We start from the raw sequence: 25,499 nt of genomic DNA, 5'->3' as shown, positions 1-25,499 counted from the left end.
TGTCCGGTACTGTTATGTGGGATGCCGTGCACTAGCGTGATACCCCATTTCGAGGCGAATTCCTGTACTTGTTTGGATTTGAAGTTGGAGCTGTTGTCCGTTTTGATCTGCTTGGGGATGCCAAGCCAGGCCATGGCTGTCAGCCAGTGCTGAATTGTGGCTTTGGAATTGGTTTTGGGGTGCTGTGTAGCTACGATCGCTCCGCTATAAGTGTCTACTGTCACTGCAAGCCAAGCTCGGGGCCTTAGTATTTCGCACCAGGTGAAGTCCGACTGCCAGATTTCTGAGGGCTTGAGGCTACTCGGGTTGACTCTGTAGGACCAAAGGGGTGACTTCTGGCAATGAGGGCAAGTGGCTACCACATGTTTGGCGTCCGCCGTCGAGATTCCGCATCTCTTCGCCAGTGCTTTGACTCCGATGTGGAGCGACTCGTGCAGTTGACGAGCTCTTTGCAAGGTCCAAACGCCTTTCGCTGCGGCGTCTGCTTTGTCGTTGCCGATCTGAAAGTAACCTTTGACTGGGTCATGGCTGTTGATGTGGATGACTGACACGGTGCCCTGTCGCGAGGAGAGTGCTTCTTCCAGCATTAGGGCTGCTGCTGATGTTGACACTTCGATGAAGTCAAGGGAGCTCTTTGCTTGCTGTGTCAGCTCCTTGGGTTCCCAGGGGTGCTTTCCTTTCAGGAGGTCGTACAGAGGGTCCATGATCTCGGGAGGAATCAGGACGATGTTGCGAAGCCACTGCAGCGATCCCACCAGGCGTTGCACGTCGTGGAGCGTCTCGATGTCTCGGTTGATCTTCATCTCGGGGGGTGTCACGTAGGAGCTTGTGATGCCTACTCCCAGGAAGGTCACGCAGGGTCCTCTCTTGATCTTTGCGCTCGCGATCTCGAAGCCGTTGGCTTGAAGGGTTTCCGTGACTGTGGACACCAGGTGATCCACTTGGCTTGTCGATGGTGCTGCGACCAGGATGTCGTCCATGTACTGGATGATGGTTGCGGTGGGGTATGAGTGTCGGACTGGCGTCAGTGCTTTGTCCACGGTGATTTGGCATATGGTGGGACTGTCGACCAGGCCTTGCGGAAGTACTCTCCATTGGAAGCGAAGGTTGGGCCTCTCGCCGTTCCGAAATGCCACGGAAAAGGCGAATCATTCTCTGTCCTCAGGGTGCAGGGGTATTGAAAAGAAGCAGTCCTTGATGTCCAGTACTGCACACGGCTGCCCTGTGGGGACGGCTGAGTTCGTGGGAAGCAGTGTCTGGACTGGACCCATGGGTCGAATCGTCTTGTTCACTTCTCTCAGGTCGTGGACGAGACGATAGCCTTGTCCGGACCTTTTGGGGACTATGAATACCGGGGTGTTCCATGGGCTGGTGGAGGGTTCTATGTGACCCTTTTCCAGTTCTCGATCGACCAGTTCCAGCAAGGCTGCCTGTCGGAGGAAGGAGACCCAGACACCAATTGGTTCATCCAAGTCCAATTTATTGATCGAATACGGCGGGTTAAATATGGTTCTTAATAAGCTTCATACATATTGCAAAAGTTGAGCTCAGGATTGGTTAGTTACATATCAGCAACTACACCTACTTCTACATTCTTGTGCTTATTCTTCTGTTACATTCTGCAGATATTCAGGACTAATCTCACCTCCCTTTCCTCATGTTGCAGCAAGGCCATCCGGCATTCTTGCCTGTCAGCAGTCACTGAATCAGAGACTGCTGACCTCCCTTTCAAGCTTAACCAGAGGCATTAAATCAGTATGGCCTTTCTCAATTAACCAACTCTTAATAAAATCCTCCACATTTCCCCCGCTTTCTTCTTGAGCAAGGAGATTAGTTTGCCAGGTTTTTGCTATCATACGGCTAACCATGTTTTGAATACAAGTAAAAATACAAGGCAAAATAAGCAAAAACATTAAGATCACACCCAGTAAGCCGATAGCATATGTCACAATGTTCCTTAGCCATGGTCCAAGCCCTAAGCCTTTAAGCCATTCGTCAATTCCTAAACCTTCTTCTTCTTTGAGATTGTGAAGTCCCTGTTGTAGTTCTTTTATCTTAGTATGAATGGACACCGAATGATCAGACAAATTCATACAACACATTCCCTCAAATTCTTCACATCCATGCCCTTGTGCTAAGAGCAAAAAATCTACAGCAGCTCTATTTTGTAAAACAGCATGGTTAACACTTTGCACATCTGCAGTCATCATGTCCAGAATTTGGGATGTCTGGTTCAGCTCATTTCTTGTCCAGCACCCTAATTGTTTTGCTAAATTCATAGCCTTATTGGCAGATCCTCCTGGTAAGATAGTTGAAACTACTACTTGTCTGAATGTACCCCAAAACTTTGGATCTCCAATCTGGCTGCAGTCCAAGTCATGTATACTACGCCTTTTCCTGTTTGATGTTTGACTGAGCTGCATTAGCAAGGATACATTAGGGTGAAACAAGGACAATTTTCCCAAATAACAGGGTCCACCCTGTGGCTTAGCTGGTACACCATTCCACGCCCTGTCTCCACAAATTAGAAATATTCCTGTAGGTAATTTCATTGGTGCCGTAATGTTTGTGCCGTTACATTGACTGTAATGCTGTGGAGAGAATTCACTCAAATTCAGGGATGAATCCAAGGTGGCCCATGTGTCTTTAGGTTGATTTAAATTCTGGACATCCAAGGGTTTGAAACTAAACCATCCGCCAGCTGTGGTGTTAGACATACTGGCATTTGCACTTCCAAAAAGATCTAATTCTTCAGGAGGAGAACGCAAGGAAGTGTTAAGTGATTGGATTAGTAAACATTGGCGATAGCCATCACTCTGACCTGCAGTATATCCTTGCTGTGCTGGCAATGTGATGTTAGACATGTTACGCATGCATAAGGTTCGATTATTTATTAAACTGCAAAATTCTCCAGGAGACCACACTGGAAGTCCTACCAAGCATGTTCGAAATGGATTAGTAACCCCTCCAAGACTAAGTGATGATTGATTAGTTTGATTACCAAGTGTTACCCATAGATTTTCTCTTGGCTGACTGAAGTGTGTTATTCCTACTGCTTTAACTGCTACAGCGTTAAGCAGTATAATAAAAACAAACTTCATTTTTCTTTCCTTTTTGCCTGTTTTTTCTTCCTCTGCTGTCTTTTACTTGACTTGTTAGGCTGATTAAAATGGACCTGAGTCAGTCTTTGAATACACTGATCTAACCCCAAATCAGCATCCTTGCTCACAGGTATAGCATATGGCAAGTTTAAAGGCAAATCAGCTTTACAGCGAGCTGCTATAATGCGTGAGGCACTAGTAACTTCAAGCTCTCTAAGTGCTTGCTGCAACTTCCATCTAATATATGCTATAACCACTTGTTCTGCACTCTCAAAAAGCTCCAATCCTGCCCTTCCTGGCAGACCAGTATTTTGTTCAAGAGCTCTAACCCAGACAAAATCTTGAATCCACTTCCCGAAACAAGGTCCACACCATAAATTTGCTATTGTCATTTGTGAGTACCAATAAATCTTATTACAACCTGCACAAAGCAAAGCTATCCATGCATAGCACTTATCAGCATCCCTTTTGCAAACATAACAAGGAAGTGAATGTAAGTAGGCAGCACAATGTGGATCATAACAGTCAAGGCAATGTTCCTTTGCTGGATTTGTTAAACGAAAAGTTGATAATGAGTCAGTAAAACCAATCAACTCCTGGGCCGTCCGATAGTGACATGTCAGTGCTCTGTCCAACACTTTCGAGTGTCCCTTCAGCTGTAGCAGCAGTGGTTGTAGGACTAGAGGCAGTTTCTCCCTCAGTCGCTCCCTGTCCTCCTCTGTGAGGCGATCCACTAGAGGCTGCATCAAAAACAGGTTTAGTCCACTTAGCAGGCACCCACAAAGGTCCTGTAGGTGAAGAAACACAAAGATACCCCCGACCCCAATATAATACTTTCGCAGGTTTTTCCCATAATCCTGTACTCGGGTTCTTATACCTAACCCAGACCTCTGTCTCCTCAGTATTTTTCTGACCTGACCTTGGATGATGTTTAATCGCAGGAGGGGTATCATCTTCTCCAAAAATACATAAATGATTGATCACATACAGAACCTTGGCCAAACATGATTGTGGGTCTGTTAAGTCTTGATGCTTCTCAATATACCGTTTAAGGGTACCGTTTGCTCTTTCCACTATTGCCTGTCCAGTAGAAGAGTGTGGAATACCTGTCACATGCTTAATGGACCACCGATTTAAGAATTTCTGGACCCTAGCACACACATAAGCTCGACCATTATCTGTTTTGATGCTTCTTGGAACTCCCATAACAGCAAAGCAACTTAACAGGTGCCTAATAACATGTGTAGCTTTTTGTCCTGCCTGAGCCGTAGCCCATATGTAGTGACTGTATGTATCTACAGTGACATGCACGTACTTAACTTTACCAAATCTAGGTACCTGTGTAACATCCATTTGCCATTTTTCATTTATTTCCAAACCTCGAGGATTAACTCCCACGCCTAAACCTATTCCTTCATTATGATAACTACATATTGGACATGCTCTAACAATGGCTTTAGCTTCTGATAAACTCAGTTCAAAATGTTTTGCAAGCCCTCTTGCATTTTGATGATATCTGCTATGTGCTTCTCTGGCCAATGTATGCTTGTCAATAGGACAAGAGTTATCAATGGGTAAAGTAACCAATTTGTCTGCACGTTCATTCCCTTCTCCTAAACCTTCAGACCATTTATGGCTCCTAATATGAATCACAGAATACGCTGCACTTCTTTCTCGTAAAGCTTTCCTTAATTGTATCAATAGTTCATACAATCGTTTATTATTCACTTCCTTAATTGCTGCTTCCTCTATTCGTCTGGCTACTCCGGCAACATACATAGAGTCTGTGACCACATTTAAAGGCTCCTATAAATTAGACACTGCCCATACTACTGCCAACAATTCCAAAGTTTGTAAACTATCTGCAGGATCTGCTGTAAGAAGTTGATGCTTCCATTGTCCTTTTTCTTGCCAGGTGACAGCAGCACGCCTTGATTTCTTTCCCGCATCTGTAAAAGCTGTAATAGCTCCTTCTATAGGGCGTTCTTCCCTCAATGGTCGAGTAATCCAGTTCCATTCTGTCATCCATTGCAAAACTTTAGGCACTAATTTGCTGGTTTCTACTTTAGCAGGTGATGCTAATAATGCTTCCTGCAAGTTCTTTGAATTAATCAAGTACCAGTCTAAAGTCTCTTTCTCCATAGGCAATCTAATGGTAGCAGGTTCTCGACCATCCACTTCAATAATTCTGAGACGCCCTTTTTTGACTAACACAGCCAATTGTTCAATTTTTGAGAATATTGTTCTCTTATGTTGTAGTGATGGTGACAACCATTCCAGAACTCATATCTCCCCCGTTTTCTCCTGTTGTTGAGAGAGAGCACCAAGCAAATGGCAAGGACTATTCCAAATAGTAAGGTCAATAGGGCAGTCGAGTTGTCGACGAGACACATATCCCTGTTGTACACAATTACTAATTTGTTGCAAGGCAAGATAGTGCTCCTTTGTCAGGTGTACAGGAGTAGTAGGATCAATACCCTTTAACAAAGGCCGCAGGGTTTCTAATAAATGATTTGGTATTCCCACAATAGGTTTTAACCACTGTAAATCTCCCAGCAACTTCTGTGCATCATGCAAAGTTTTAATGTCCAATTGTAATTCCAATTTTTGAGGTATTACTTTTTGATCTGTTAAAGTCCATCCCAGATATTTCCACGGTGTGGTGGTCTGAATTTTCTCAGCAGCAATAACAAGCGAATATGCTGAAAGAGTATCTCTAATACTGTCAATCTGCAGAGAGGAGAATGGTTGTTGCTGGGCAAACAAAATGTCGTCCATGTAATGATATATTATAGTTGCTGGCCACTTACGACGTAGTGGCTGTAATGCAGCATCAACATAAAGCTGACACAACATCGGGGAATTACGCATGCCTTGCGGAAGAGTGTCCATTCAAATCTTTTATCTGGCTCTCCACGATTTATTGCCGGTAAAGTAAAAGCAAATCTCTTCATATCATCAGGATGCAGCCCAATAGTGAAAAAACAATCCTTTAGATCAATAATTAAAAGTGGCCAGTGTTCTGGGATCATAGCTGGATTTGGAAGACCAGGCTGTAAGGCCCCCATTGATTCCATCTGTTCATTTACAGCCCGTAAATCATGTATCAAACGATATTTCCCTGATTTCTTCTTGATAACAAAAATAGGTGTATTCCAAGGGCTCGTAGAAAGTCGTAAGTGTCCCTGTGAATATTGTTCCTTTACCAATTCATGGGCATGCATAAGACTCTCCCCTTTTAATGGCCATTGCTTAACCATCACCGGTGTATCCGTTTTCCAGGTGAGTGGAATGGGGAAAGTCCAAGCAATGGCAATTACCCCAAAGGGTGATGATTAGTTAACACCACTCCCAATTGTGTTAAAATATCCCTTCCAATTAAACAAGAAACTGTAGGTGGTAATTGAACAACTGAAAACACAGCAGATACTTGTTGATCATCAATACACACTAACAAAAGTGGTGATCTACTTGCTAATGTAAATCCTCCTACTCCGGTGAGCATATTTGATGATGGGAACAGAGGCCAATGTTGTGGCCATGCTTCTGGAGAGATAGTGCTGGTATCTGCTCCTGTATCCAATAATCCATAAAGGGTTATGCTTTGATGTCCATGGGTAATTTCCACCTTTTGTTTTGGTCTATTTTGTAAATCCACAGTTAAAAGTGTAACACTAGTAGAGCCAAAACCCTTTTCATCCCGCGTTTGTCCAGTAAATGATGGTATACCAGATGTCATTTGACATAGTGGTATTAATTGTGCAATGCGTTGTCCTTTTGTTATTTTAATAGGAGGATAAAGGGTGTAAACCATAATTTGTATTTCCCCTGTATAATCCGCATCGATAACACCAGGCAATACAAATAATCCCAGCATAGTTATTGAAGAACGTCCTAATAACAATGCTCCACATTTTTGTTCATTCAAAATGAGAGGACCCTTTACTCCAGTTGGTATCCTCTCAGGCCGATTCGTCATTAATGTGACGTCTACTGCTGCTGATAAGTCCAAGCCGAGGCTGCCTTCTGTGGCTGGTTGCAGACAGGGGGTGGCAGCGATGTTGCGTCGGCAGCTGGTGTTTCCGATGTCACGGCGGCTACTTGTGTCTGGGCGCGGCTCGCCTGCTGCGCGCTCCTGGGATAGTTTCCCGACCGGCGCCTACAAGCTGTAGAGTTGTGGCAACTGGATCGGCAGTTGTGACACCATATCCCGGTTGCTTGACATGTTCGTCGCGTGTGTCCCTCACTGCCGCATCTGTAGCACTTGAGGAATGGTCTCGAGCTCTGCGTGACCGCCAGTGAGCCATTTCGGAGAGGAGCAAGAGCAGCTAACACCTGACTTTGAGTAGACTCTGCTTGCTTTTGTAATCCTAACCCTAGCTCCTTTATTGCATCTACTATAAATGCCTGTGAAGCTGTTGGCATTAATGCCATTCGCTCTAATGCTTCCTCAATGGTCCAATTTGCCCCCAAAGTAGCTAACACTCTTTGTGTTGCTGGATTGCTATTTTGAAGAGCACACTGCTTCAATAGCGCCCCCTTCATGTAGTCTGCGACACCAGCCCGATCTATAGCAGTAGCTGCCCTGTCTATAAAATTCCCAAATGATTCTTCTCTACCTTGTTTAATGCCCATATAAGCCGGTAACCCTCCTGGTTCTTTAACCATATCTATTGCAGCACGCACTAACCGCATAGACTCTCTAAGCTTATCTGCTCTCGATATCATCTGTGCCTCTGTACGCAAAAATGCCCCTAAGCCCATAAGCTCAGCTACTGTCACTCCATGTAATGGATCTCCTTGAGCTCGCTGTACAGCAACTGACTCATTTACCAAAGCGTGCCAATGTGCATTAAACAGTAACTGCTGATGCTGAGTAAATATCAACCGAACTATTCCTCTTAAATCATTTGGGCATGAAATCTGAGTATTAAAAAGATAATCTAACATTTGCCTAACAGGTTCACTTTTTACTCCAAACTGACTAACTGTAGAACGTAACTGAGCTAGCAGCTTCCAGTCTAAGGGCTCATAGGCTGCTATATTATGCGTAAGGTTCCCCTGTGCATCATATTGTAGTGTATATGTAACCGGACATGCAAGACTAGAGACTACTTCCATCGCCTCGCCATCCCCCATTTGCATTACTTCTTTTGCCACAGCAGCCCAAGCTTCCCTTCTCTGCTTAGCCATCTCCCCCCATAGGTCACTGTGTGCCCCCGGGATAGGATCTGACTCTTTAAGGGTGCTATGCTGCTGGCATTTCGGTACCGAGACCGAGGTTTCCGGCGGGGGATTCAGCCCCCCCGCCGGAGCTGACTCATACTGGGGAAGCGGCGGAGGCAAAGCCGGTGAAGCCGGAGCCGGCTCGCGCGGGGGAAGCGGCCCCCCCCTACTGAAGTCGAGGGTGAAACCGGAGCCGGCTCACGCGGGGGAAGCGGCCCCCCCCCCCACCGAAGCCGAGGGTGAAGCCGGAGCTGGCTCGCGCGGGGGAAGCGGCCCCCCCCCACCGAAGCCGACTCTCGCGGGGGAAGTGGCGGAGGCAAAGCTGGAGACGGAGGTGAAGCTGGCTTGCTCCCACCCCCACCATCCAACCTGCCTGAAGCTGGCGGCGGAGGCGAGCTCTTACCTCCACCATCCAGCCTGCCCTCCTCCCCCAACAGTAAAGGTGCAGACGGTTCCACACTATTTATAGGAAAATCCTGCACACCACTCTGCTGGGGACTCTTAGGCATAAGTATCTGAGTTACAGAAGGTGCCAGGGGATCATCCTCACGACCATACCCTATATTCTTCTTATAAGCTTCTGTTGCCCTTTCTGCTGCCTTTCTCTCAGAAACCTGCTGAAGCAACGTATTATACACCACCCGCCATAACTTGCCAAATTTCTTTACTGACTTATCATCATCTAACACTGCATCCCACAGGATATCCCCAAACTTTTTCCACTCTGCTATCTCATGAACTGTATGTGGGTTAGCAAAAATCCCTTTAGAATGACCATAAGCTAATAACCCTGGTAACTCCTTTTTTAAATCTACCCCTTTTACTCCTCGCTTTTCTAAATATGAGGAGAATAGGTCGTATGTCGCTTGCCTATCCATACCTATATATCAGCGCGCGCTGTTGCAGCTCTTCCAGGCTCCTGCGACATGTAGAGACTTGAGATACCATTGTAATCCTCAAGGGTGCTATTAAAATCCGGCACCGTCCCGGCTGCAAGGACTCTCACCCAACTTCCTCGACCGTGGCGAATTTATAATCCAAAAGAGCGAACGTTCAGAATGCTGCCTTTGCCCGCATTCTCCACCATTTGTCGGAGGAAGGAGACCCAGACACCAATTGGTTCATCCAAGTCCGATTTATTGATCGAATACGGCGGGTTAAATATGGTTCTTAATAAGCTTCATACATATTGCAAAAGTTGAGCTCAGGATTGGTTAGTTACATATCAGCAACTACACCTACTTCTACATTCTTGTGCTTATTCTTCTGTTACATTCTGCAGATATTCAGGACTAATCTCACCTCCCTTTCCTCATGTTGCAGCAAGGCCATCCGGCATTCTTGCCTGTCAGCAGTCACTGAATCAGAGACTGCTGACCTCCCTTTCAAGCTTAACCAGCGGCATTAAGTCAGTATGGCCTTTCTCAGCTAACCAACTCTTAATAAAATCCTCCACAGAACTCAGGTAAACCAGTTTTGTGCCTCTCTGTCTCTTGGAATAGACTTAACACTGAATGATAGGAAACATTCAGGTATGGGTGAAGGGAAAAATAAGAATATTGATGCCTGCAAAAAGAGACTTGGAAGTGGCAGAGACATTATAAACAGGGTTTTAATACGATGTGAATTACAAGCACTTGATACAGAGGGGATGATATATTGATTTTCCTCATTCTGAACTATGCCTGTCACTAAGATCAATGGAAGTCACAAACCTATATCAAGGAAATTATAATATGTGGAATTATTTATAGAATGGCTGCTCCAGGTACACATCAATTGCAGCATCATAATGGCCCGACTTATGACTGAGGACAAAGCCATCTATTACATATTGTAAATGAGAAAGTGTGCATTGCCATCATTGCTTCATTTTCCACATTTTTCATAAGTGAAAGGAAGAACTAATAGAAGCATTCTTGTACAGCCTTTTTTTATAAAGAAGCAACAAACATTGTAGAGTTTATCACTAAACGACAACAATTCCACTTACAAACTAAGTCATTAAAAGAACAGCTACAGGCAGTATTTTCCAAAACAGAGTTATGCAATGTACACCAAGGCAAATACGCTGAAACTTTGGGAATCACTTCTGGATTGCTCAAAATTCTGGGCACCCTGAAGAAGCTGAAAAGCAGCAGCAAACAGGAGGGCAGCATCTCCAAGCTGCTGGTGGCAAGGAAGCATGAACCTGTAAACGCATGCTTCCCTTTTCCACTGCAAAAGCTCTGTCACCACTGGCAGACAAAGAAAAAGTCTAATGGCTACACAGGCAGGCACCTTTATAATTTTCATATCTCAAAATTATGGCATTTCCAATAAAGTCTGCTTTTGAATCACCATTTACTTCTACAGTTCACTTAGTTTCACAGCAGTCTCTACCTCCCACTGTTAACTCTTAAAAGAAGCCTTTCAAAGGTCAACCCAAACTGTTAGGATTCTAGATGGTAAAACTGAATTTTTCATGTCTACTTGTTCTTCTGAAAGGCTTAAAAGCAATTTGTGGCAATCAGCACAAAGGGATTTGATTGACAAACTTTAACAAAGTGATCTAGAGAAGATTCATTGGGAAAAAAACTGCTAAAATTGCAAATTAAATGGCAAATAGTTTTTCTCTGTCTGCCCTTGAAGGAAAATAGGTTCTCTTCTTAGACGTGAAAATTTTGAATTCGGGAGGGAAAAAGAGGAATTTGGCTGGGTTTTTTTTGTATTTTATTTTTAAACCTCTAGTATTGTGTTAGACTGATAGCAACCAGCATAGTTAGAAGATTTATTTCTTTACTATCCTGATGGTGCAAATTATTTTGTATGCTACTGCCACTACTGCAAAGCCTTTGCTTTAGTCCTCAGACAATCCTATTACCCAAGTCAAAGTAACTCATTTTTCACCTACTTTAATTCAGTTCTGAAATTCATATACAGGGCAAGAGCAGGATAAAGCTTTTGTCTGTTTGAAAGTACAGCATAACTGATAGATTTTACATTTTTGTAATGGTGCTTCAACCTCATATACCCATTTGCTTGTTTAATTTTTAAGTATTATTCTGATTTTTTTGCCTTTACAACATTCTTCTGTGACTTCAAATTACTGTTGCCTGCAAATATAACTAATGTGTTAATCTTCTCAACTTTCAAATCACTCACATGACATAAACCCACTCAAAACCATTTATATTTTGATCTACAAAAACCTACTACATTTTTTTACTAACAAGTTCAGGTTTTTTAAAATTATATTTATGTCTGTGAAAATTTTCCAATCTCCTACTCTACTCAAAGCTATTCTAACATTATGGCGATTTTATGTAATTAAATTATTTTCCTGTCTGGTAACTTACTGTAGTTTACATACTTTTGTATTTATTGGAGACATACCAGAAAAAAAAAAAAAGCATTTGAAATGCCAACAAACAAAATTTAACACAGAAAACTCAGAATTCATTAATGATAAAATATGTAGTTATGAAAGACTGCACAAAACTCATTCACTCACTGAATCACTACAGAGACTGAGGGATTTATGCAAGGTGCAATACATCCAAAACAATACAGCTCAGTTCAACACACCACATCTCACTGCATTAGTAGCACTTGTAAACTAAACCTACAGCTAAGCCATCTCAGCTCATTTACTCTTTATAAAATTACCTTTTCTCTTCAGAGCAGCTATCTTTGCCAAAGGACAAAGGGTTTATGTGGGCAAACCTACAGTATTAATCTACACATTAAGCACCTATTCTGGCAATAATAAATATGAAGGTCCAGAATTACCCATTACAGACCGTAAACATGCTTGTTTACTTATTAGGATCTTTATAAAGCCACCATACAAACAATTTGTGTTTAAGAAAAGTCCAAGATATGATTCAGTTACTTCTTTGCAGGCTGACCAAAATATTTTCTATTAGTTTTGCAGTGACCTTTGTTATATGTTATTCTAGTGTCGGGGATACACATTTTAAAACTCCTCTTGACAATGTGATTAGAACTGTTACTATATGATTAAAACTATATGATTAAGCTCATTAAAACCAATGATGAAAGTTTCTTTAGATAATCTAGCATGTGGATTAATTTTATGATTGACATTTGTTTGCTCAAGAAGGTTTTTTTATTCATCAAAGACTCAGGTAATGAAAAATCTTTACATCTTTTAATTACACATTCCTGATAATATCAGCCTCAATTTCTGCATAGTTGCAATTTAGAATAAAACATGTTTTAATTCACTTCTTCTAAAGCGCAGTAAAGATTTCATCAGGTATTAGTGGCAAACACCACCAGTCCAAACCTACTTGGATGTTTCTTTTCAATAACGTGACTAGTAAGAATTGCCATGCGTAACAAATTTTTCTTTTGCTTTCTCAGTGTTTGTGTAGATGTCGAACAAAAAATTTAATGACTGCGCAAATGGTTTTTAAAATACCCTCAAAATTGAAAGATAACTTTTTTTAAAAGCAACTGCTGCTCAGACTACTGCTCATATTCTACACTCGGTGAGCTGACCCTTGCAAGATTTCACATATCTGTCTCACAAACTGTTAATGACAGATAAAACACACCGCTGCAAAGAGCCTGCCCTGAGGTGACCCAGCAGCAGTCAGGCTGCTGCTCAGGCAGGCCTGGGCTCTGCTGGGCACTCAGAACCAGCCTCAGACCCTGTGCAGGCAGGCCTGGGCTCTGCTGGGCACTCAGAACCAGCCTCAGACCCTGTGCAGGCAGGCCTGGGCTCTGCTGGGCACTCAGAACCAGCCTCAGACCCTGTGCAGGCAGGCCTGGGCTCTGCTGGGCACTCAGAACCAGCCTGGGCTCTGCTGGGCACTCAGAACCAGCCTCAGACCCTGTGCAGGCAGGCCTGGGCTCTGCTGGGCACTCAGAACCAGCCTCAGATCCTGTGCAGGCAGGCCTGGGCTCTGCTGGGCACTCAGAACCAGCCTGGGCTCTGCTGGGCCCTCAGAACCAGCCTCAGACCCTGTGTGCCCGTGGCCCTGGGCTCTGCTGGGCACTCAGCACCAGTCTGGGCTCTGCTGGGCACTCAGAACCAGCCTCAGACCCTGTGTGCCCGTGGCCCTGGGCACTCAGAACCAGCCTGGGCTCTGCTGGGCACTCAGCACCAGCCTGGGCTCTGCTGGGCCCTCAGAACCAGCCTCAGACCCTGTGTGCCCGTGGCCCTGGGCTCTGCTGGGCACTCAGCACCAGCCTGGGCTCTGCTGGGCCCTCAGAACCAGCCTCAGACCCTGTGTGCCCGTGGCCCTGGGCTCTGCTGGGCACTCAGCACCAGCCTGGGCTCTGCTGGGCACTCAGAACCAGCCTCAGACCCTGTGTGCCCGTGGCCCTGGGCACTCAGAACCAGCCTGGGCTCTGCTGGGCACTCAGAACCAGCCTGGGCTCTGCTGGGCACTCAGAACCAGCCTCAGACCCTGTGTGCCCGTGGCCCTGGGCTCTGCTGGGCACTCAGCACCAGTCTGGGCTCTGCTGGGCACTCAGAACCAGCCTCAGACCCTGTGTGCCCGTGGCCCTGGGCACTCAGAACCAGCCTGGGCTCTGCTGGGCACTCAGCACCAGCCTGGGCTCTGCTGGGCCCTCAGAACCAGCCTCAGACCCTGTGTGCCCGTGGCCCTGGGCTCTGCTGGGCACTCAGCACCAGCCTGGGCTCTGCTGGGCACTCAGAACCAGCCTCAGACCCTGTGCAGGCAGGCCTGGGCTCTGCTGGGCCCTCAGAACCAGCCTCAGACCCTGTGTGCCCGTGGCCCTGGGCTCTGCTGGGCACTCAGAACCAGCCTGGGCTCTGCTGGGCACTCAGAACCAGCCTCAGACCCTGTGTGCCCGTGGCCCTGGGCTCTGCTGGGCACTCAGAACCAGCCTCAGGCTCTGCTGGGCACTCAGAACCAGCCTCAGACCCTGTGTGCCCGTGGCCCTGGGCTCTGCTGGGCACTCAGAACCTGCCTCAGGCTCTGCTGGGCCCTCAGAACCAGCCTCAGGCCCTGTTCGCTGGCAGCCCTGGCCTGGCTCAGAGTTCCATGGAGCCCCACGTACCTCCTCATGCAATCCAGCGCCCGGATGAAGAAGTCTTTGTGCAGCTGGTGCCTGTCCCTCAGGATGGAGCACTGCTCCAGCGTCACTGACATGGATGTCCTGTCTTTGGCACTCTTGCAGCAGGTGAAGCGCACTCCGTTCAGCTTGCGGCAAATCTGAAACACGGGCAGGCCCCACAGGTCAGCCCTTCCTTCCTACCAGGCTGCGCAGCCCTACAGCTCTGCAAGCCCAGCGAGGGCTTCCAGACAGCTACAGCACTTCTCAAGAAGAAAACACCTTCTGGAAGTTAGTACCAGTACACTGAATTCCTGAATTTGACATGGGACTTTCATAACTATAAAAGAAACAGTTCCTTCACTGTTTCCTCACTGAATGCAGCAGCTGCCCTGTTCAATGAAAGCTAAATTGTCTGAATATCTGATGAATGAAGATATGGTGAGTCTTAACTCACAAACATGAATGTAGCAGACTAACTTCTTGTGAAGGTATGGAGTCAGACACATCTAACTTACATAGTTTTTATTTTCAACAGGTGAACTGTTCAATGTATGGCTCACAATTAATAAAGTTTAACAAATTGCTGCCATGGATTGTCTACTTTCACTTATACTTTGAAAAAGTTATAACACATAAAGGAAACATGACATTTTGGAGGATGATTCTTCCTCTTAGGAATCAATCTGTGGTTGTATCATTCCATTAGTTTATACTATGGTTTCAAATGATATTTTACTAGAAAAAGAAAAATTGAAGGAGAGCTTCTGTGCCCAAATCTACCATTTCCCAGATATAACCTGTCCTGAGAAAAGGTAATACTTTGCTTACACCTATCCCTGGGGAATCACAGGTGTAATGGTACAAAACCTCAAAATGTTTGTGAGAATGCAGCAAGGCAATAAACTACAGCAGGAAACACAAAAAGAAACTTCCCGCATTGGCTATCATGGGAGAGCTCGCAGGATGAACTGGAACATGAACTGAAACATGACCAGTGTCAGTCCAGCAAATAAGTGTTTCTTCATCTAATGCTAATTGCATTCTTAGAAATTCTATTAAACAATAAATACTATTAAATTCTATAAAAATCAAAAAATACTTAGAGCCTTTAAGTTCTTTGTGATACCATGGTGAGGACAATCTCAAAAGTTTAATTTAGGGAACCAATTAAGGGAATCTTACTTAGAATCCAAAGAGGTACAGGATAGTGAAGGAGAACCTATGAGTGTTTCTTCCATCATATAATTGAAAATTTTAAAAGTTAAATCTGTTTAAAAATTTGAACAGTTGCACTGGGATTTAAAACAAGTACTATATGATAATCTGCTTAAATAATTATGTGAAAGAACTGTTTCATTGAAGAGATTAATTCTCTTTGCACTAGTATCTTTGGAAGCCCCCGATTCATTGGGGCTATTCGATGTGAATGAGTCCTAAAAAAATTTTAAAATATTAAAAAATCATTTATAAAATAAAGTAAAAAAATCCCAGGTAATTATTCTGGATGAGTGATGGGCTCATATGTGGAATCTTGTACTTCCACTGCAATAAAAAAGTGATATTGCACAGCTACTGCACTGACAAAGTTTTCTTCTTACATCTTTTTCAATAAATAAATGGAATATAGAATAACAGTGTGTAGATCACTAGGACCAGAAATACACATTTCAGAAAGTTAAAGTAAGGGAACCAAGCAATCATGTCCCACATCATACCTCAAGGACACTAAAAAATTATTTTGAGTAATTTTATATTATCAAAGAATGGATATCAAACAAATCACTCAAATTCTAGCAGGTTCTACCAGTTTAAAAAGTGAGAAAAAGAAATTGTCTGCAAAAAACTATTACAGCACATCTGCCTTCTTTAACCAGTGAGTTTTCCAGTCATTTCCTTAAAATCCATTGCAGTTACAAAGTCAGCAAGCTTATGAAAATGAGTTTATGGTTAGTTCATCAATTTCTTTGAAACAAGAGAGCTCACCGTTGCAGCCAGCCACATGATTTCTACATTCTTTCTCTTTTTGGCCTGGATATTTTGATGAAGACTTTCTAGCAATCCCTTTAAATCATTTTGTTCTTGAAAATGTGGTAAACCTGGGAAAAAAGGACGAAAAAAGTTGCTCATTTTGATAAGGTTGGTGATATGATTGTCCCGACTAAAGAATGCTCATGGTAAAGAACAGGTCTATTATTTACAGCCTTGTTTTGGAACACAGGATAGAAATTACCAGCTAAATATTTAAGGAATAAGCAAACCTTATGTCTTTTGAGTATTGCCTTGTCCTCCCTAAGATCTTCACGTGGAAATTTGAAGTATCTTCAACCTTTATCTTATAAATGGATGGTGAAAAACAAAACCAAATCTCTGCTGTAGTTCTGTTCATCAGCTATTACAGACATTCAAAAGAAATCAGAAAAATAAAAAAAAAACTGAGTGTATTACAACCTGCTTTGATGGGATGATTATTTTTTAAAATTAAAGTAAAAAATTAGGGTTTTGTTTTCAAATTGAAACATCTAGTTTTTGTTTTAAAATATGCCTTAGATTTTTCTATAATGTAAGATAAGGGTTAAACAGCACTTAGTATCCCCTCTAAAAAGTAACAAAGTATCTTTCTCCTGAAATTAAGTGGGGCTTTATTTTGAAGTAGAAAATAATTTCAAGTTTGCTTAAAATCCAAAAATTTACCTGCTTGTTCTGGGTATGGAATTTAAGTTGAAGTTTAATTTATCCTACATCTCCAGCAAAAATTCAAGAGTAGGCAATTTAATTTCCCCCTCTGTTTCATATGTATATAGAGGAGGGATTTTTCTAATGTTGCATTTATCCTTGCTAGTTCTGAAAATCAATAAAAACATGCAGAATCTGTTTTTTGAAATTATTTCTTCTCATGGTGGCAAAGTAAAAAGAATTTAAATCATAGTTATCACCAAATAAAGGGGCCAGAATCAAGTGGAACAAAGTGAAACTAAATTGATCAATGGATTTCTTCAAGCAGAGAAAGTAAATTATCCATCCAGTGAGGGGAAAAAACCCCACAACCCAAGCCCCAAACCCAAGCCCAAAAACTTATACTCAATTGGAAGAAAAAAAATGAGGGAAGTATTAATGAAGGTCAATATCCATTCTCCTAACGTGATCCAAGTTGGAATGATCCCTCTCATCAACAGGCTTTTACCTTTTACATCTAATAAATTCTGTAGTTTCCCTTATCCATGATTCATAGGAAGAAGTACTTTAAATCTATTCAAAAAGAACTAAGTTGCTCCAGTCATACTGTGCTGTCTAAAAAAACTCACAAACAAACAAGAAAAAAAGAAAAAGGGAGGAAAACATACATCCAGAATCTGTTTTGCAATAATTTTAATGTGGATTGTTTTACCTCTGTATCACAAGCTCTGATTGTACATTAGATAATGTAGAGCACATAAAACCACATCACACTCTGCTAGACTATTACACTTATGGGTGCATCTGTTTCTTTAAAACAGAGAGCACAAAATGGCAAAGATGCTTTGAGATGATGCAAATGTATCACTAAACATTCTATTGCTCCCAGTAGCTTTCCTTTGGGTCACAGCAGAAAACGTGACATCTCAGAGGGATGACTTCAGCACAGGTACAGCAAGAGTCTCCTAATTCACAGTACTGCCAAAGGGGTTGCACCTTGACTGGAAATGATCAATGGCCTAAACTCCTTGGGTCCCCCACAGTACCAAACCACCAAATCAGGCTGATAAGGGGGAGAAGCCTGGAAATACCAAACAGCCTTTTTGTTTTCAGGTACTTACGTACTACTAAACAACTATCTTACGTTTTTGGACCCTTACTGTCTTAGTATTTCTATAAAAGCAGTACCATTTTGAGCTATATTTGGTCAGCATTTTTGGTAGGAACCTTGCTGGAAACATGCTCTTATTTTCAGTTTCTGCTAAAAGAATTTAAGAGGTTAACAAATGGGTAAATGACGAAGTGTATGTTCATCCTAAAGACAGAAAGTCAGTGGATGCTTAGTTACAAGCAAGACTATTATTGCCAAGGAGAAATACAGACACAAGAGGAAAACTAACAGCGAAGGTGGCAATACCTTTCAGGGAGTGGGAAATTGAATTCTTTGAAAGGGAATATATGAATGAGGCAGCAGGCCAGGGAGGCTGCCAAGGGTGGATCCAACAGCCTGGCAAATAGGGCTGCAAATGCTCAAATTCTGTTGGGCTTTTTGAGCACTGTTTGGAACTGACAGCTTTGGGAACACAGTCCTGCATTGATTTTGTAGCACAGATTTGGCATTATAGGAAATTATCTGGATAGGTGGGACAAAACCATCAAAAAGCCATCAATATTGAATGCCTCTCACGTGGCCCCAGCACCAGGGTTGCTGCCAGCCTTGTATGGAGGTTTGTCTTCCAGACGAGGGGGAACAGGAGTGGGATTAAGTCCTGCCACAAATGAACAAGTTTGAGAGCTTCCCTTTTTTCCCAGGGGGCTGGTTTAAAAGGCACATTTCTCCAAGGCAAAAGACTGACTCTGTATACTGGCAGGGAGCTACTGGGAAGGGCAGTGGAACCAAAAGATGCTTTATGTTCCACAAAAAATTGTATAAAGAAGAGACTGAGTTCTTAAAGGTAAAGAAAAAAAGCAAGAAAGTTATAATAACCAGAAAATACACGATGAACTAGACACAATTAGTTCTCAAAAGCCTTCACAGTCTGAAAGAAGTCCAGGAACTGTGTGGCTCACTAATAATCCTTCAGGAAGGCAGTACAAGTTTAAATTGTGTTAATGAAAAGTAGCCAATACTGTCTGCATGCAAATTTTTGCTTTTATAAAATAAAATCCATTTATGAGGTAGCAGATCTACCTTAGTCCTAACCTGCATGAGGTTAGTTTTTCGAGGATGTTTTCTTAGCAAGATTCCCCTCAATTAATCACCCAACTTATTGTATGAGTTTCTCTGTAGACATCCTGGAAATAAATACTAGGTCTGTGGGGGGATGGATGGGCATCCTGCCCATCATTTAGGAAGGGCTTTTGTTTCTGTCAAAATGATTAACAAATTAAAATCATCCTGATATAAGAGATAAACATGTATACATACGCATGTGATGTATTAAAGTTTTACATAGCATTTAAACATCAGGCAGTTAAATCTCCCACATTTGGGACTATAGTTTGGGCATTAAAACTAACAGGATTCGATTGATGCAGATGTTTTCTTCAGTCCTTGCTTCTGGCAATCAGAGTAACAGCATAGTAATGCTTATGTTTATAATACAGAAGTTCTATAGAAGTGGAATACAGGGCCTATTCCAATGAAACCTTGTCGTTCATATAATGATGATGTGGCTCATTGCTTGTATTTGATCTGCAGATTTCTCCATGGTTCACCAAACCTCAACATATTTTCAGAATAAGAACAGAGGGTATGACTGAAGCTGATGAAATTGCCCACCAAGTATTTATGTAAAAATACAGTAGGTACAGACTGTCCTCTACATGAAATATTAACAAACTTATTATTTTAATAACTTAAAATAGCTGTTCAGTTCATCATTCCTCTGTTTCATTTTCTCTGTAGTTTCTGCTGTGGCACAAGGCCTGAAATCACTCCTGAGACCAGCAGGGTCATGTACAGGTACAAAATGTTTAAATTTATGGAACAAGTTATGGGATTCTGCTAATATTACTGTCTTATAACCTTCTACCTACTCAAAGCTTTTCAAACCGATTTGGACATTGCATTATTTTGTACTCACAATCAGGAGGCATTTTTTCTGTAAATAACTTGTAATATTCTTTGAGAAGCTCTAAGTTTTCCTGGTTAATGTTTTCCTGCAAAGTGGTATCTCCAAACCTATGAAAATACACAATAAATTATGAAAAAAACCCAAAACCCACAAACAACAACAAAAGATAAATTATCCTTCATAGTTATTTCTTTGCATAAAGAAATAACTTTGGTGCTAAATGCATTAGATTTTGTCAAACATGCAGTAGTTAAGTTCTTGTATGCTTTGGAATTAATTTTTGGAAATGAGATCATCGCTGATGCATACTTCTTCCAAAACTTTATTAACAAAGCAATCTATTTACAAACATGCAATAAGGCACTTATTCTTTTCCCCTCACAAATCGTGAATAAATGGAAAGGCACTTTGGGGGAATTCCAATTCCAAAAATTGGGTACCACAGGCAGAGAACACCAACTCTCCATCTCTTAGTGCTGCTACTGCTTAAGCATACCAATTTCTGTGGATAATATGGAAGTGACACAAGATGGAAGAGAAGCTTATCTACAAAATAACTGTAGCTATAAAAACAAATATCTTTCTCTCTGAGACCAAGATTTCTACAACAGCCACATTTCACATGCCAAGAAACTAAATCTCACGGTACTACAGGAGATATGATTGTAAAGACACGAATGTCCCCATGACAATTAGGGCCAAAGTTTTGAAATTCATCTTCAGAATAGATTTGAAAAGGGAATGGAGGAGTACAGGAAGAGAGGCATGGGCAGATAAGTGAGAAACTCAGAGAGAAGGGGACACAGATCAGAAGATACCAAATATGCTGCTAAATTGGGAACAAGGGAAGCAAATATTTCAACAGGCCACAGGGAGAAGATGTAACTACTTCCTTAGTAGCCATTGCTGCACTGTCACATGAGAACATTTCTTTTAAATCGGAAACATTCTCAAGTGTATTCTATCAAAAAACAAATTAAAAGATTTTTTTTCTAATACAGTAACATTTCCTAGAAATTTGCCACGAAAGTGTTTTTATATTCTCAGGTTCTTTATCCCACAAACCCCTCCATGTTTTTAGCCATAAATCGTGTGTGGTGTTTTCAGTCTCAAAAACAAATGTACAACTTTAGGAGTTAAGCAGCATTTTGAATTAAGACAAAAGCAGACTGTAACTGCATGCATTAAAGCTGCTTCTGCATTGAACTTATTTTCTTGGCAGATATTAGTACATATCCATATTTATAAATATGCAGTTATTTTGTTTTCTCCTATGGCTTTCTTTGCACACAATGTAAAATGACCACTGGGAACAACACTTCCTGCCACTTCACTTGCAAGCCAGGCATCTTTTCATACCAACTCCTCTACAAGCCCCCAGGTAATCAGGCTATTTCTAAATGTTGTCAAATTTTTCCTCAGACTATTCATAACTCAGTCCTTCCTGCCTATCTCACTCGTGTAAGCTCCCACCAGCCTGCTTCTTGCTTACCACATCATGTCTTACCTCTTATTTTTTGAGTGTCCCACTCAGAACTGTCATGACTGATTTTGTTGGTTTTGCACATTATGAGTTTGGCCACGTCACTACTCTCAGCACTTTTCTCTTTATGTCATCAGAATAACCTATTTTCATTTTCAAGAAGTTTCCAAGTTCTCTAACCAGCTATCCAGCTCTTTCACAGTAAAATGCCAGATTTTACTGTCTTTAGATTCAGTCTATGTCTCCCATTTCAACTTTCTGCCTAAATTTTCTCACATACCACCACTCAACTTGGAGAAGTGTCCCATAAACATTCACAAAGCTACCTGATGACATTCTTTAGTAGACTTCTTTAAAAGACTGGGTTTACTTGGCTGTCTACAGTGAACAGGAGATAAAATCCTGTGGTGTTTAACTTCTTGCCTATTACCCAGGTTAAGGATTTTCACTGTCTCCCTCCATTACTCCAGCTACAGCTTTGCTATAAGCTTTTGGCTTAGAGCAAATGCAACCTCAAGATAAGCATTAGGTATTTTGGACGCTCTGTTAATAAAAGCAGCTAAAAGAAAAGAAGTTTTAACAAAGTAGCTGTCTGTATTGACATCTTGACTTCTACTTTGCTGTTTTAGCCCTGCACAAATGTGGTAATTTAACATGACTGACAGATACCCTTCTCTTGGAAGAGAAAATTAATACGTTGGTGAATCCATGACTATTATTATACTAATTAATTAGTTTCCAGCAATCTGTTGCAGAGGAGTACTAATTTCTCTAGCTTATCACTTGTTTGGTCTCTTCAAACCCATCTTCAAGATGTAAGAATTTTGAATTTTCAAACTTGTGTGAGAATTTCAGAGTACTGCATACAACCAAAATTCTGCATCTGAAATAGAAATCCATTTTGCACCTGTATCCAAGAGAAACATGGCACCAACTCTGTGAAACGGAGCCCTGCTTATGATCTTATCTTCATCTGGACTTTTTCACTGTTCTACATTGCTTCATAGCTTGTGTTTATTTCCTTTAATACCTTTGAAAATACACACTGAGTCAATGTGAGATTGTCTAAGAGCAAATAACAAAGAAGATTTGTTTCTAATCCTGAGAGATAGCCTGTACCAGCATGGAGTACTTGGACAGAAAATGCAACGTGACTTTTCCTTACCTCTCTGCCAGTGTTTGCTGCTCATTGATTCCAACATTAAAGAGCACTGGATACATGCGAAGCAGCTTTCCCTCTTTAATCTCTTGTGGCAGCAGCTCAAACATCTTTGCTGGGAGCTGGACCTCTATAATGTAATGTTCACTAGGAACAATGAAAACAAGAGTGAGGATGGGGTTCTTGAATGTCAGGAAAAGTTTCTTCAGCCAGAGAATGGTTGAGCAGGTTGAACTGGCTCCCCTGGGAAGTGTCACAGCACCAAGCCTCACAGAGTTCAAGAAGCATCTGAACTCTCAGGCACGGGGTGTGATTCTTGGGAAGCCCTGTGCAAGGCCAGGAGTTGCACTTGATGATGCATATGGGTCCCTTCTAACTCAAAATATTCTGTGATTCTGTAAAGAATGTTCCAAAAGCGCCTCTAATAAAAGAATGGCCTCTAATAAAAGCATGTGAGCTCCTGAACAGAATTTCACCTCCCCTGGGTGGCTGGTGTCTACCACCCACACCAGATGATCAGTGCACTGCTAGACAGTGCCACACACTTTGGATTGATTTGTTTGTGCACACAGAATGTCAGGTTTAAGCACTTTCCTAGAAAAAACAATTACAAGTAAATATGCTGACTCTTCAAGATAAGAATTTGTAGTTTGATTTTTCTGTCTTGCATTTCTACAGTCTTTCACTCTCATTTATTGAGCCATACCATATAACAACCAAAATAAAAATGGAGGGTTTCTAAAAAAATTATTAGAAAATAACTAGATTTTCACCTTTTCATCTTTTCTTTTTACGGTTCACTTCCAATGCTGTTTGATAGGAGCAGTCTTATCACAGCTCTAAGAGGAATGGCACTCCTCCACATAAACCTTGTAGATTTTATTTTTAAATTTTTTTTAATTTTAATTATTCCCAATGTATTGCCTATCATATTCCAGCCTTCCTGTTATTTATTCAATCCCTTCTCAGAAAGCCCATATGATGAGAGTGAATCATCCAGATTAATTAAGTAAATCAGTGGTGAAAGCCCCCTTCAGAGGAAACATATATTTTCTAAAAGTTCCTGCTTTTAGCTGAATTTAATTTACAGTCATCTTAAGAGCAATGATACTATTAAGGAAGTGATTTTTGCAAAATAAAACTATTTGGAGCTTCAGACTAGAATAATAATAAAGATGAAAAATCCATTCCAATCTTGTTAACCCTCAAATAGCCAAAATAAACGGAGTATTGCAGTTTATGTCCTGACATTCAGCAGTACTCACGTGAGATTCATAAAGGATAAGTGATTTTGTGCAAGGATTTCTGAGACTGCCTATGTCCTGTGTGATTTTCAGCAGCTAAAAAAGGCTTCCATTTTTAAAAGTGACTACTAAGTTTTTAATACTAAGTGGCATCGGAGTTTTTTGGTTTCCATCTTAAAAACAATCAAGGCCTAACTCTTGGAACTGCAGTTTCATTTCTCATGCTGAAATACAAATTCAGGACATTCAAAAGCAAAGTTTCTCAGTTAGAGACCACATTTGTAAACAATGGCCTTGTCACTTGTCCAGGGTTCAGTATCCATGTGTGAATAATGCACCAGCAGCTCTGCACAACACAGACGCTGCTCAGATTAATCTGTATTAGTAACTGGAACTTCAGCTTTTTATCAGGAGAGTAACCCAGAGCCTACTGGCTTTTAGAATCCCTACTAACTCACCTTCTAAAAAGTAAAACAATGCACTTTCAATAAAACAGAACTCAGCAACAAGAAAACCATTAGACGGGTTTCATGGGCTACAGATTAAAACTGCAGCTCAGTTTCCTGGGCTCCAAGAAACAAAGTTCTTACCGCCTTCCACTTATAATAGGCAAAAAATCTTCTGACTTGGCTTCAATTACTCTAAACATTACTTTCTGCAAATCTGAAATGCCCACAGCCATGTCTTCGAGCATCCCTGCTTCTTCACCTACATGAAAAGATTAAAGAGACTATTAACAGAGTTGGCAGATCAGTCACTGTATAGGTCAGGGCAAAGCAATATATTTTCCAGTCTGTGCATCTAAAAATCACAGTTCTAAATCCACATTACAGTAACCTACATAAAACCAGACTCATTTCTTGAACTGCTGACAATTCTGTGCCCTAAATGGTAACCATGAGTATTAAGCAATTCTGAAAATCAGCCTGCTCTATATAGACATAAAATAACCTCAGAAAAGCCATTTTTGTCTATTCTGAAAGTTTTCAAAAGGCTTTCCTGCTGATGGAGGACAAAGGTTTTGAGAATAAAAACAAGCATCATGTAAAATGGAGAAGACAGCTATCTCCAAATGAGCAACTGCATAATAAAGCTGCACAAATGCTAAATTCCTCTACTTTAGTCAAAATCTCTGATTCAGGGAATGATTCCAATAGATCTAGTTCAAAGTTTGAAACATAAGGCAATTTCTCCCTCCAAATTTCCTTTTTAATGCATATCAAATAATGGCATGTGTAACAAACTATGAAACTGTTTTCAGGCTATCTTCACATTATCAGCACTGGGGATCAGGGCCGAGGCTGATAAAAGCAGTAAGTGTTTAAATCTTCCGTTTGCATTAGTTTTATAAACCTGCTATTTTGGGTCAGGTCTGCATGGAACAATAAGCAGGCCGTGTTCTCTGAGGAACTCAGAATGAAACAGATTAATAACTTTTGCTGCAGAATTAACAACACAGTGTCAATGACTTCAGCTGTGCTATTATGTGCAAGTCTACTGTCT

The 25,499-nt window shown here is 41.7% G+C and overlaps 2 long non-coding RNA genes across 2 annotated transcripts; both read right to left on the bottom strand.

Annotated features, from left to right (window-relative positions):
- Positions 1 to 14,462: 14,462 nt before the first annotated feature.
- LOC128947372 (uncharacterized) lies at positions 14,463 to 20,175 on the bottom strand. The gene is made up of 3 exons (XR_008484043.1): positions 20,120 to 20,175; positions 16,344 to 16,456; positions 14,463 to 14,518 (listed from the first exon to the last, which is right to left on the bottom strand). It is a non-coding gene; the product is annotated as an uncharacterized LOC128947372 (long non-coding RNA).
- LOC128947373 (uncharacterized) lies at positions 20,171 to 24,679 on the bottom strand. The gene is made up of 3 exons (XR_008484044.1): positions 24,587 to 24,679; positions 22,759 to 22,899; positions 20,171 to 20,217 (listed from the first exon to the last, which is right to left on the bottom strand). It is a non-coding gene; the product is annotated as an uncharacterized LOC128947373 (long non-coding RNA).
- Between the last annotated feature and the right edge of the window lie 820 nt (positions 24,680 to 25,499).

Source organism: Melozone crissalis, unplaced genomic scaffold, assembly GCF_028551555.1.
Source record: "Melozone crissalis strain CALT ecotype California unplaced genomic scaffold, PUWL_Pcris_2 ptg000099l_1, whole genome shotgun sequence".
In the NCBI taxonomy this organism is placed as follows: Eukaryota; Metazoa; Chordata; class Aves; order Passeriformes; family Passerellidae; genus Melozone; species Melozone crissalis.
The sequence above is the reverse complement of the archived record's forward strand: the minus strand, read 5'-3'. Positions and strand labels throughout refer to the sequence as shown.